Source organism: Schistocerca gregaria, chromosome 9 (genome assembly GCF_023897955.1).
Source record: "Schistocerca gregaria isolate iqSchGreg1 chromosome 9, iqSchGreg1.2, whole genome shotgun sequence".
NCBI classification, from domain to species: domain Eukaryota; kingdom Metazoa; phylum Arthropoda; class Insecta; order Orthoptera; family Acrididae; genus Schistocerca; species Schistocerca gregaria.
The window spans coordinates 97,448,423-97,461,773 of record NC_064928.1 but is presented as its reverse complement, the minus strand read 5'-3'; the positions used below and the strand labels follow the sequence as shown (position 1 = coordinate 97,461,773).

Here is a 13,351-nt window from a genome sequence, read left to right as displayed (position 1 = left end):
AGTAGGTGGCATCAGGATCGTCGATGTTATCGTTGATCGACCTATAACGGAATGCAAATATCGATTATTTAAAATTTTCGTTTCGTATCTTCGCTTTGCATTGGCGTGGCTTCCTGTAGCGCACGTGTGATTTGTGAGTGTAATTTTTAACCGAGTGAGTTACGTAAAATATTTGGGTATGCCTAATCGAAATATCCGGCTTTCAAGAAAGGGAGAAATGAATTTGAAGCGGAATGTAAGATATGTGAAGCTGGAACGTACGTCTCAGTGGCCAATAAAGTTAAGAAATAACTCGGCAGATTAACTGTCATGGTTTTATTTCATTGTTTCATAGTCATTCAATTTATTTGTATTCGGAAGGTTAAGGTGCAGTTTATATGTCGTCAGCTGCTGCTTGAATTGTAGACGTTGGTAGCGGTGCGTCGAATGCAGGGAGGTGAATGGTCTTACGTTTTTCGCTTTGTAAACAGTTCAGTTTTGTTGACATAACAAAACAATTGACGCCATACTGTCACCACAATCAATGTTTTTAAATTTTTTTATATTGCTCAGTTAACCACCATCTGACCACCAGTAACAATTGACTACTAGTTTTATCGGTAATTCCCGGCAGTCACGTGACTTGTCCAAAGCTGACGGGTGGTATCCTCATCTGCAGTTGACCCGTTTGATGTGTCCTCTTTTTTCTTCCTTTGACCTCCTTTTTGAAACTGTTTGCCCTCGTTTTTAAACAAATGCATCTGGTCACCCTAGCTTCAGCCATTTTCACACTGCGTATTAACAGCGCGATTGTCAGAGCACAACAGTGTAGAGACTGTGACTGTACACGATTTTTGAAATAAAAGCTACGTAGCTAAAGCGTGATTAAGAAATACGTAATACATATGAATCCCTTAAAGTTTCATTTAAAGTAACTTAGTAGTATTATATCTCATAAATAAGTAGGACTTACTTCCAAGAGCGTAACAACACCCGTGCACGTGTGCTACGGCTATCGACCAATCACCGCTTTTGTGTTTCTTATGCATCTGGTTTATTCTTGTCATGAACGCAGTAGTAGAGATGGGTCGAACTCGTTCATTCCCGTGAACTACTTCATTCATTTCACTCTTTGCCGTGAAGCGTTCAAATGAAGTAGTTCATTCATGAAGTACGGAAGCCTGGCGAAGTTGCCAGTTCGCCGCTCAGCTGCGGCTCCGCTCGCTCGTACAATAAAACTTCGTAATACTTCATAATTTTACCAACAGATGGCCGAACTATGCAGTCAAGTGCACGCAACGTTTTGCGCTCTTATAGCGTTTGAGTTAAATAGAGCATGGTCGAAGGGGACTAAGGAAAGATAAACAGAGCAGCCTGTTACATATAAAGAAAGTATTACATTTAATTTTGCCCGACATTTTCTCATGAAGTGCCCAAGAAAGTCCTTATCTGCCAAGTGAAACATTATTTGTTGTATTCATGGACTGAAAACTAGGACTACCAACGAAATGCAGTCCAATTTTATGTTCCTTTCAAAATTTAGTACAAAATATAATGAGTATGTTTACCACTGTCATAAAGTCTATATACCTACGTTAAGTAATTATTTAGAAGTTTTCCTGTAGATTTTATTTTTGTTGAGAATAATAACTCTCCAGATTCAAAACGTAAACTGTCACCTGTAGTCCCTCCTTCAGCGTTATTAACAAACAGCCAGCCTCTTCGTTTGTATCTTTAATATTCATTTGCCTGCAAGCGCTGCCAACGGTAGGCTACCCGTAGACGCGCCGATGTACTGGGTGAGGGGAAGAAAGAGAGTGAAGTAGAAAAACGTGTGGAGTGTGCCATCTGTGAAGAGTTTGAAGTACCAGTTCATTGAAAATGAGTGGTTAGTTCACACTTCGCGGGAATGAAGCGTTCATTTGAACGACTCACTTACGAGCTCCCCATCACTACGAAGTAGCGTAGTGGTGCTGAGGCTAGGATAGCTCGCGTCATGCGACATTTGCGTGCGTCGGCTTTCGAAATCAGCGGATTCTTCACAGCAGATCGGATTTCAGGGCGCCCGGGCTGCTCGGTGGTTTCTGCGGTATACACAGCAGATGAAGTGAATAAACACTTACGATACAAATACACAGAAGTTGGCGGGTACTCTGACTGGCTTCTGCTGTCTATATCAATTTTGCAGCTGACAAGGGAGGCCACTATGCCCGGATAACGAATTTACTTCAAACTTGTTTCACCTTTTAATGGTCCATTAGGATGGCGGCGATGATGTGATTAGTGTTCAAGCTTTTTAATTGGGCGATCGCTGTTCGAATCTCGATGTATGTACGGGAATCGAGCACTTCAAATATCTACGAGAGATAATGCGACCATCTGGTCTGAACTTCATAGTCAATCAACAAAGCTCACTTGTAATCACGACAGTAAAAAAATATGATCTCTGTCAATGCAAAACGGGTAGCATTCATCTCACGCTAGCTGAGGAGAGCCCTACGTCATAGTGATGTAACGCAGTCATCGTGACGTAAATAAACCTAAATCGACTTCACCAGTACGCGCATCGATCTTTGCAGTTGTACCACAGAGGTTGCACGGTAGCGTGAAAGCTAAATGTGATATGTTCAGCCCAGCTGAATTACTTATGAAGCTGGAATCCCAACAGTTTTTTATGTTATTGTGTGTTCCTTGAACATAAGGAATGTCTGAGCGAAGGAACCACAACGAAAGAAAAAAGAAACGCTTGCAGTCATTTTTTTTTAAATCCGATGAATCGTCCAGAAATCATGTGGAAGAAACTTGAAATAATTAATTATTAAGCTGTAAAACAAAGAATTTTAGATGTTATTGGGTATTTCATGACTATAACGAAAGTCAAAAAAAGCTTGTAGTCATTTTTGCAAAATCCCATGAATCGTGCATGATTATGTCGATAGAAACGTGAAATAATTAATTATTAAACTCTAATCCCAAGAATGTGGGATGTTATGGTGTGTTACATGAATTTAGTGAATATCAGAAAGAAGGAACCATAACCACAACGAAAGTAAAAAAAAAAGCGAGTAATCATTAAAAAAGTCCGTTTAAGTATGCATAAATCATGTGGACAGACACGTGAAATAGGGAGAAATTAAAGTGTATCGTATTTTTATATAAGCCAATGGATTGTACATAACTCTTCTGGGCAGAAACGTTAAACCGATAAATTAATGTGGTTCCAAAGATAATTCAGAATGGTGCTGTAGTTTTAATTTTGCCTTCATTCTTTATACGCTGTATACTGTGAAAAAACAATGATATTCCGTCTATAATTGTTACTTATATTTTAATATGTAAGCAGTATCAACTATAAAAAAGTAAGTCTGCTAGTAGTTGCCAAATGATGTTGGAATACTGGCTGTCACAATGGGTGAGCTACTTCACAAAATAGCCACAACAGCCCTAAGCGATGTTTCATATGCGATGGTGGAGTACTGTGTTTGTTTATTCTCTCAATAGACATGGTATTTATTTTGGGGTTGTTTGGCATGATTACTAGAGCTATTTCCATATTGCCTAAGAGTCATACAAAAAGTAGCTGAAAATTGCAACAGTACTCACTGCTTTCAGTTGGTTAAAACTCTCGTAAATGTGACTTGCATGTCATTGTTTTTTCACAGTATACAACATATGAAGAAAAATAATGAGATGTGTTATAACAGATCAGTACATTATAATCATCAGCAATAACTTATTTCTGAAGATCAAAAGTGTCTGTGCTGATCTACAGCATGAAGGCAAAATTAAAATTCCGGCAACATTCGGAATTATCTTTGCAACCACATTAATTTCTCAGTTTAACGTTTCTGTCCAGAAGAATTATGTACAATCCATTGGCTTTTATAAAAATACAAAACATTTTAATTTCTCTCTGTTTCACGTTTCTATCCACATGATTTATGCACAATTAATCGGATTTTTTTTAAAAAATGACTAGACGCTATTTTTGACTTTTGTTATTGTTTTGGTTCCTTCGTTCAGACGTTCGTTACATCAAGAAACCCAAAATAACATCGAAAACTGTTGATATTACAGCTTAATAAGTGATTCAACTGGGATGAGCATACCACACAACTGCTGTCACTTCATTTGTACACGTGTATTTACATTTAGCTTTCACGTTACCGTGCAACCCACGTGCAACCTCTGTGGTATAACTGCAAAGATCGATATACGTACTCATGAAGTCGATTTAGGTTTATTTACGCCTTGATGACGTAGCGTTACGCCACTATGACGTAGAGCTCTCCTCAGCTATAATAGCGTGAGATGAATGCTTCGACCATAGTATGGTCGAAAGATGAATGCTACCCATGCAAAACTAAGGCATTACAACACAGTGATTGTACCAGAAGTACTGTGCGCTGCAGAAACTACAGGGATTCGCGGTCATACCAAAATCGAATAGATTGAAAACCAAGCAAGAAAAATTCCGAGGAAAATGTATGGGCCAGTGTTTCATGAAGGAATTTGGATAAAGAGGCCAAGAGGAGAGATGTACAAAGAGGCAGAAACAGTACCGGACACGTTTAGAAAGATAAGGATGAAATTTTATGGACATAACAGCAAGATGAACAACAACAGGCTCACGAGGCAAATCTTTGAAACACTAACAAGAACAAGACAGCATGGATCACTGAAACAGACGAAGACTTTAAGGAACTGGAAATCACACGAGACAACATAAACAGTCGTGAAGAGTCCAGGAACATCATAAAGAAACATGCACTTAAACAGAAGCATCCTGAGAAAAGAACGGGAAGTAAATGGTCTGGAGGACGCAAGAGAGAGTGCAGCGAGCGTGTGAAGAGAATGTGGGAAGAACGAAGGAAGAAGAAGAAATCATGACTACTCAAATGCAGTTGTTATCTTAAAAGGGAATAATCGAAAAATAAATAAGTAAATAATATATACGTTTCATACATATTATATGTAATAATGATGAAAAGACACGTGTAGTTAAACGAAATTTTATTGTTTGTTAATTTTTATTGTCACCACAAATGTATTTATAGCGATCGACAAGTAAACGATCATACACAAAGTTTTCCTGAAAATATTGGTCTGTCGTGATTTCAGAAACCCCTTATACCTGCAATCAGGTAAGGTACCTAGAATTGCTTCGCAACTGGACACTTTGATTTGCAGGTTCGGGCTTGTAAAGCTCAAGTTCAAAATGGCTCTGAGCACTATGGGACTCAACTGCTGAGGTCATAAGTCCCCTAGAACTTAGAACTACTTAAACCTAACTAACCTAAGGACATCACACACATCCCATGCCCGAGGCAGGATTCGAACCTGCGACCGTAGCGGTCGCGCGGTTCCAGACAGTAGCGCCTAGAACCGCTCGGTCACTCAAGCCGGCTTAAAGATCAAGTCAAACATCGATAAGTAAAGGTGTAAATAACTTTATTCAGTGATAGAATGAGTTATAATATGGCGGAATATGAGAGTAACGTACGATTATTCGTCGTATTTGCTTTCAACATTAGAAGTTGCAGGATGATAGCGTACATTCATAGACGGAAAACATAAATTAAAACGGCATCTGTTACATCGTATGACCGCAGTTTCCTCGCAAGCTCATCTACAATGGCCCTAAGGAAAAACAAAGCTCGATAACATTTCGAAAAATTTCTCGTTCCACCGACAATGTCGATGTAAACCATGCGTAACGAAACATTTCCGTAAAAATCAGTACCGAAAATTGACGATGTACAATTGACTGTATTACAGTAGCATCTTCACGGAAAGTTCGTTGTCAGTCAAATATAAACCAGCTTGAACATGTTGGATAAAGTTTGAAGTAAATCCGTGATCCGAACATCGTGGCCTCCCTTCGTGAATTAGCCTCTCGTGTAATCTAGTACTCTATACTGTCAGAAATATATGGACATCGATTAATGGACATTAACTTGCGGTGTGCCCTCTTTTTGCCTTTGCCTTTATGACGGCTTGATATCTGTGGACAAATGACACCTAACTCTTCCCCAAGAGCTGAAGCCAGAGAAGGTAGTGTTGTTGCGCTGCTCATACCGATAGCACGCAGAACCAAAAGTGTACCCGCTCTTGGAGCGGTCATCTGCACACATGGACACATTTGGAAATAGGTAAACTGCGCGTGGTGGTCAGTTTTTGAATCAAGTTAAATGTGCACGGACAGAAGTTGGCACCACAGCATTTTTCTTCCCAATTTTTAGAGACTTTGCATTCCCTATGACTGCTAAGCACGACCAGTAGTACGTATGGTTAAAAACGCTTCATAAAATACTCATGCCCATAATGAAGCACTTGTCAGAGTACAGTACTCAAAATAAATTTTGCATATTGCCATATTGAATCTTATGATCCAGAAATCAATTCAGGCTTATAAATTAAGGATAATGCTGATAGATGGTGAAACAACGCTCTGGTGGGCGGTTTGCGGGTTTAAATCACCTCGGGGTATGACCATGTGGTGCATTTGACCTGCAGTCATCGCACGGTGGCGCTGGCAGCAGTCCACATACGCAGAGGTGTATTGGTGCATGTCAGAGTACGGTGCAGCGAGTAAGTGTGCAGACGTTTTCAGACATGCTAATGGTGACCGTGTGTTGAAAATGGCTGAAAGAACACTTATTGATGACGTTACGAGGGGTAGAATACGAGAGCAATTGGAGGCTGGTCAAACACAGCATGTCGTAGCACGGGCCCTCTGTGTGCCACAAAGTATGATCTCAAGATTATGGCAACGATTCCAGCAGACAGGAAACGTGCCCAGGCGCTACAGTACGGGACGTCCACAGTGTACAACACCACAAGAAGACCGATATCTCACCATCAGTGCCCGCAGAAAGCCACGGAATACTGCAGGTAGCCTTGCTTGGGACCTTACCACAGCCACTGGAACAGTTGTCTTCAGACACACAGTCTACAGATGACTGAACAGACATGGTTTATTCGCCCGCAGACCTGCAAGGTGCATTCCTGGTCACAGGAGGGCCCGTAAAGTCTGGTGTCAAGAACACAGTTTGTTCGTTTAGCTGTGGTTGTTCTTTCTCTTGTACACGTCACAGTTATGTAATCAACAGTCAACGTGAGCAGGTTTAGAAGTGTTGCAATGTCCCTGATGACTTTGTTACTCTGGCAACATCCATGTTTGAAATTGCAGAGCTCTCCTGGCCCATATATTGTGCTGCTACTGCTCTCTACTAACAACACAGTACTCTCCACCTCTTCTTATACTAGTGGGTCCACATGTCAGTAATGTCTAATTGTCAATTCCCACTTTTTAAAGATGTCTATATACTTTTGATCACATAAAATATACTGTAGATCACAAAAAAAACCATTTCCAGTTGTCGTAAGCGTATGTCAAACCAATCTACAGAAAGAGTGGTAGATGTTGTTGTGGTCTTCAGTCCAGAGACTGGTTTGATGCAGGTCTCCATGCTATATAGTAGCTGCATGCCCTCGGGAAAAATTATGGCTGTAGTTTCCCCTTGCTTTTAGCCATTCCCAGTACCAGCACAGCAAGGCTGTTTTGGTTAATGTTACAAGGCCACATCAGTCAATCATCCAAACTGTTGTCGCTGCAACTACTCTTCAGGAACCTCACGTTTGTCTGGCCTCTCAATTTATACCCCTCCATTGTGGTTGCATCTATGGTATGGGCATCTACATCGCCAAGGCACGCAAGCTTCCCCACTAACGGCAAGGTCCATGGTTCATTGGGATGGGGGGTAGTAGATATGACCATATGATCCTCAAAACTACCATCCAGTGTCCGTGACATACATTTGTTATAGAAGCTTAAAATATACTCTGAATGCGTACGTAATGAAGTATCTGGAACAGGGTGACCTCCATGCCAACCAGGAGGAGTCCATAAATTCGGCTGTGTAAAACTCAACTCATGCATTTTTCACATGACATTTGAAAGCCATGGATCGAGGCAGTCAAGTACGAAAGCTTCTGGCTCAGTACCACACATCTGCTTATTATTGAAAGTACAGTCGTATAGGGTGACAAGCAAAATTCTTGACTGGACTGGAGATTTCATACTGGGGAGGACGCAGCATTTCATCTTCAATGGAATCTCTTTGGCAGATGTAGATGTTTGTAACAAGTTTATGCTCTGACTTGTTGGCACCTATATGAAATTTCCAGCAATGCACCAATGATGACTATTTTATAGTTGAAATCTAGATCTGCAACAAATTACTGATTTTTGTGACTGACTGTTGGTGTTCTTTAAATTTAGATGTAAAAATAACTTAGATGTGAAACTTCCTGGCAGATTATAATTGTATCCTGGACTGAGATTCGAACTCGGGACCTCTGCCTTACATGGACAAGAGCTCTACCAACCGAGCTACTCTGGCGTGATTTGCCAGGGTGTTTCATATCAGTGAACACTCCACTGCAGAGTGAAAATTTCATTCTGGAACTTAAGACATGTTCCCAGGAATTATGTTAACATTAATGTTGCAGGCAATATTAATTGTAACCTCAGACATTTTGCATATCATATAGTTATCTATTGTAAAGTACTGTCTCACAAAATGTGCACAACTATTCAATCAGATATTCATCATTTTTGTTGTCCTTGAAATGGCTGTATTTGTATAGTTAGTTGATATAAGGTCTGCCTGTTACACAAACATTTTTTTTTCCTGTAAGTTAAATTCGTATGTGGTGAAAGGTTTAAAGGAAACTTGAGCCTCATTTCAAATTGTTACTCCACTCATAAAATTATAGTTGATGGTGACTTCCTAAGAGAGTATCCATTCTTTCCAAACTAACTAAATAAGTGTAGAACAGATGTCAATTACATTCAAAGAAATAGTATTAACAGCAATTGACAGATTTGTAAAAAATAAATTAATGAGAGATGGAGATGATGTGCCATTGTACACAAAACAAGTCACAACATATTGAAGAAACAACAAAAAAAAGCATGCACAATTTAAAAGAACACAAAATCTTCAAGACTGGCTGTGTTTTACATAAGCTTTAAATTTAGTGTGGACATTGATACAAGATGCTAATGTTAGCTTCCAAAACATCACTCACTCTCAAAAACTGACATAAAATGCAAAGAGACTCTGTTTGTATGAAATGTGCAGCAGCAACAAGATACAATCAAAACCTTCACTGTGCAATAGTGATGGAATTGTTACTAAAGACAATGCGTCTAAAGTGGAATTACTAAACTCGAGGAAAACAAAGTACATATTCCAGAATTTGAACCAAGAGTAGTTGCCAACAAGTATAAATTAAAAGTAGATATCCGCAGTGTAGTGATGATTCAAATGGCTCTAAGAACTATATGGACAACATCTGAGGTCATCAGTCCCCTAGACTTAGAACTACTTAAACCTAACATAAGGACATCACACACACCCATGCCCGAGGCAGGACTTCGACCTGCGACCGGAGTAGCAGCGCGGTTCCAGACTGAAGCACCAAGAACCACTCGGCCACAGCGGCTGGAAAGTGTAGTGAAGCTTTAATAAAGGCAAGTTGTCCAGTCCAGATTGTATACCAATTAGATTCCTTTCAGAGTAAGCTGACATAATAGCTCCATGCTTAACAATCATATGCAATCATTTGCTCAACAAAAGATCCATATCTTAGAGCTGGAAAGTTGCACATGTCACACCAGTACTCAGGAAAGAAAATAGGAGATATCCTCTTAATTAGAGACCTTTATCACTGGAAAGTATTTGCAGTAGGATTTTGAAACATATGCTGCATTCTAAGATTACGAGCTACATCGAAGAAAATGATCTATTGACACATAGCACAGATACAGAAAAATTTTGTTCCTTCAAAACACAACTGGTCCTTTAGTCACATGAAGTAATGAGTGCTATCAACAGAGGATCTCATATTGAATCCAGATTTCCAGAAGGCTTTTGACACCATCCCTCGAAAGTGAGTTCTAATCAAATTGTGTGCCTGTCGCCTATTGTCTCAGTTGGCCGAATGGATTCATGACTTCCTGTCAGAAAGTTCACATGATGGAAACAGAAGTAATATATGGTGTTTCTCTAGGAACTGTTGTAAGTCCTCTGCTGTTCTTGATCTTTGTAAACAACTTAGGAGAAAATCTGAGCAACATGTTAGATTGTTCGCAAGTGATGCTGTCATTTACCATCTACTAAAGTCATCAGAAGATCAAAATCAATTGCAGAATGGTATCTGTATAGTGCCAAAAATTGCAATTCACACTATGTCATGAAAAGTATTAGGTCATCCATATGAGGAGCAAAAGGAATCCATTAGATTTTGGCTACACGAACAATCATACAAATCTGAAGGCTGTCAATTCAACTAAATACCTAGTGTTTATAATTATGAACAATTTGAATTGGGATGATCACATAGATAATGTTGTGAGAAAGGCAAACCAAATACTGTGTTTTACTGGCAGAACATTTACAAGATATAGCAGGTCTACTAAAGAAACACACTTCACTTGCCCATCCATCTTGTGTTGGGATTCTTACCACATTGGATTGACATATGACATAAAAAAAGTTCAAAGACAGACAGCTCATTTTGTATTATCAAGAACTAGGAAGAGTGTCCCATTAAGAGAAATCAGAAATTTCACGGAAAAATTAAAGGTTAGTTTTTTCAGAATAGTCTGAAGGTGGTTTTATGAACCCTCCCAAGACACTTAATGTGTGAACTGCGTAGTAATGATGTAGCTGTAGATGTAGATGTTTCATCATATTTGTGCCACCAATAGTGTGCATTCTTTGTTATGTCTGTAAAATGTGGACATGTTTTAAGTGATAATCATTCTACAAACATGATGCCTAAAAACCGGTCTTTTTCTGTTGTTCTCATTACCTGAATTTTTCTACATTACTGTGCAGTGTGCATGTCATCTGAAGTTAGATGGTGGGAAAGGGAGTTTAGTTTATATCTAAACATAATTTTTTGTGTGAAAATATTTTGTGACTAGTTCTTACATTTAGCTTTCAAAAATCCTGTTTTACCTGCGTTCCCATAAGCTGTTGAGAAGCATATGCAAACATTATACATATTGCAATGACATTTTTCAGCTTTACCAAACCTTAGTGTTAGTGTTGCTGTTGTGAGTTTTATCCCAGTTTGCATTCTCTTGCTCCTCAAGTCAATATGGTGCCAAATTTGGGTTTCGTTGGCTTTTTTCCTCTGTGTGTGTGTATGTGTGTGTGTTTTTTAGCTACTTATATCATCTTTTCTATAAAGATCTTTTAACGTGTTAAAATATTGTGCCATCACATAGTGTAGTGTTGTTGTGTGTAACTTATTTTCCTTCTGGTAATGCCTTATGAATGTGAAAGGTTTCTTCTTTTGTAAATTTATGATAGAAGGTAGAGGCCGTTGCTGGATATTAATGTTTTCAAAGCTGTCTGTAATTTAATTTGGTATTGATTGTGGGCTGTTAGGTGGTCAGCAAATTTGCTGTGGGAACTGTTACTCTGTAGAACTCGAGGTGTTCTGGATGTCTTGTTTTAAAGTTCTTGCATATTTTCACTGTGTATTTGAGTGACAAGTGTTGTCTGATCTGTTGAATTTATTTGTGAGTGTGTCCTGTGTTCTGAGTTTTTACTGTGTTATATTGTCTATTCTGTTTTGTATGTGAAGCTCTTGTTTCTTTAAAATATTGCCTCTTCTATGTTGACATTAAATTTTCTGGAACTCACTGTACAGAGAATAAACAGCACTCATGGTTTATAGTACTCTGGAAATGTACAATCAGTTACACCGCTCATTGACAGAGAAACAAGCAAGCTTCAGATTTGTGCTCCACAGATTAAACAGAACAGAAGCAAAACAATATAAATCAATTAGTAATGGAAAATGGCTATGATACCTGGAAGATACATAAAGTAAACCCAAATCTCTGTAGACAGAAAGGGAATGAACTGGCTACATGTACACAAGACCTTGCATAACAACACAGAAGAACGGGACATACAGACAATGGCCACATGCAAGACACGATGATGCAAGTACTCGCACGCAAAAGAAAGTGGCTCATACTCACCCAAAAACTTAAAGTAGTTCAAAGAATAGTCAACAATTTAAAGGAACAAGTACTACAAATAGGATACAAATAGACAACACAACACAGAAAAAGCACAGAACATAAGGAACACCCGCAGATAAGTTCAACAGATCAGTCATATACGATTATCACGCAACTCTTGTCAGTCAGTATACATAGGGCTAAAATGCAGGAACTTCAAAACTAAGATATTCAGGATACCTCAGAGCATTTGCTGGACACCTAATAGCTCACAACCATCCCCCAACTAAAATAAAATCAGATTTAAAAATAATAAGTCTATAAAATAGACTTAACAATCAAAGAAACACTTCCACATATAGAAGGCATTAGCTGAAAGAATACAGATTGTAATGACTACACGACACCAAGCACTGGCACACTATTTAACACATAAAAGGAAATTTATGTAACGTATCATAAACAGCTATCACACAAGCATGCACACATAGGTGGAGGCAAGAAGTAAACAAAATTCAGATTGGCATCAAACTGACTTGAGAATAAGAGAATGCTAATTGGGACCGCACATGCAACAACTACATTAACACTGTGTTTTGGTAACATTGAAAAGTGTTAATCCTATTTACAAATGAAGTTCCCAAAAAATACGTGTAGTGTTTGTGTACATTTCTCAACAGCTTTTGAGAATGCAGATGAAGAAAGATTTTTGAAAGCTAAATGTAAGTAATGCCATATATCAAGCGGGAAAGCGCCGGTAGACAGGCACAATAAAATAACACACAAACACACACACACAAAATTACGAGCTTTTGCAACCGGCGGTTGCTTTGTCAGGAAAGAGGGAAGGAAAGATGAAAGGATGTGGGTTTTAAGGGAGAGGGTAAGGAGCCATTCCAATCCCAGGAGCGGAAAGACTTACCTATCCTTTTGTCCCTCTAAGGTAAGTCTTTCCGCTCCTGGGATTGGAATGGCTCCTTACCCTCTCCCTTAAAACCACATCCTTTCATCTCTCCTTCTCCTTCCCTCTTTCCTGACGAAGCAACCGCCGGTTGCAAAAGCTCGAAATTTTGTGTGTGTGTATTTGTGTGTTATTTTATTGTGCCTGTCTACCGGCGCTTTCCCGCTTGGTAAGTCTTGGAATCTTTGTTTTTAATATATTTTTCCCATGTGGAAGTTTCTTTCTATTTTATTTACATCATTAATGCCATATATCTATATAGTCACAAAATATTTTCGCACAACAAAATTATATTTAGCTATAAAATCATATGTTAAATACACAACCAAACTCACATTAACATGATTTAGTTGCAGATG

At 38.9% G+C, this 13,351-nt stretch overlaps 1 long non-coding RNA gene across 1 annotated transcript in view; it reads left to right on the top strand.

Moving 5' to 3' along the window:
- LOC126291752 (uncharacterized) overlaps positions 1-13,351 on the top strand; it is a 57,723-nt gene that overhangs the window by 30,449 nt on the left and 13,923 nt on the right. The gene's annotated exons all lie outside the window — the stretch shown is intronic.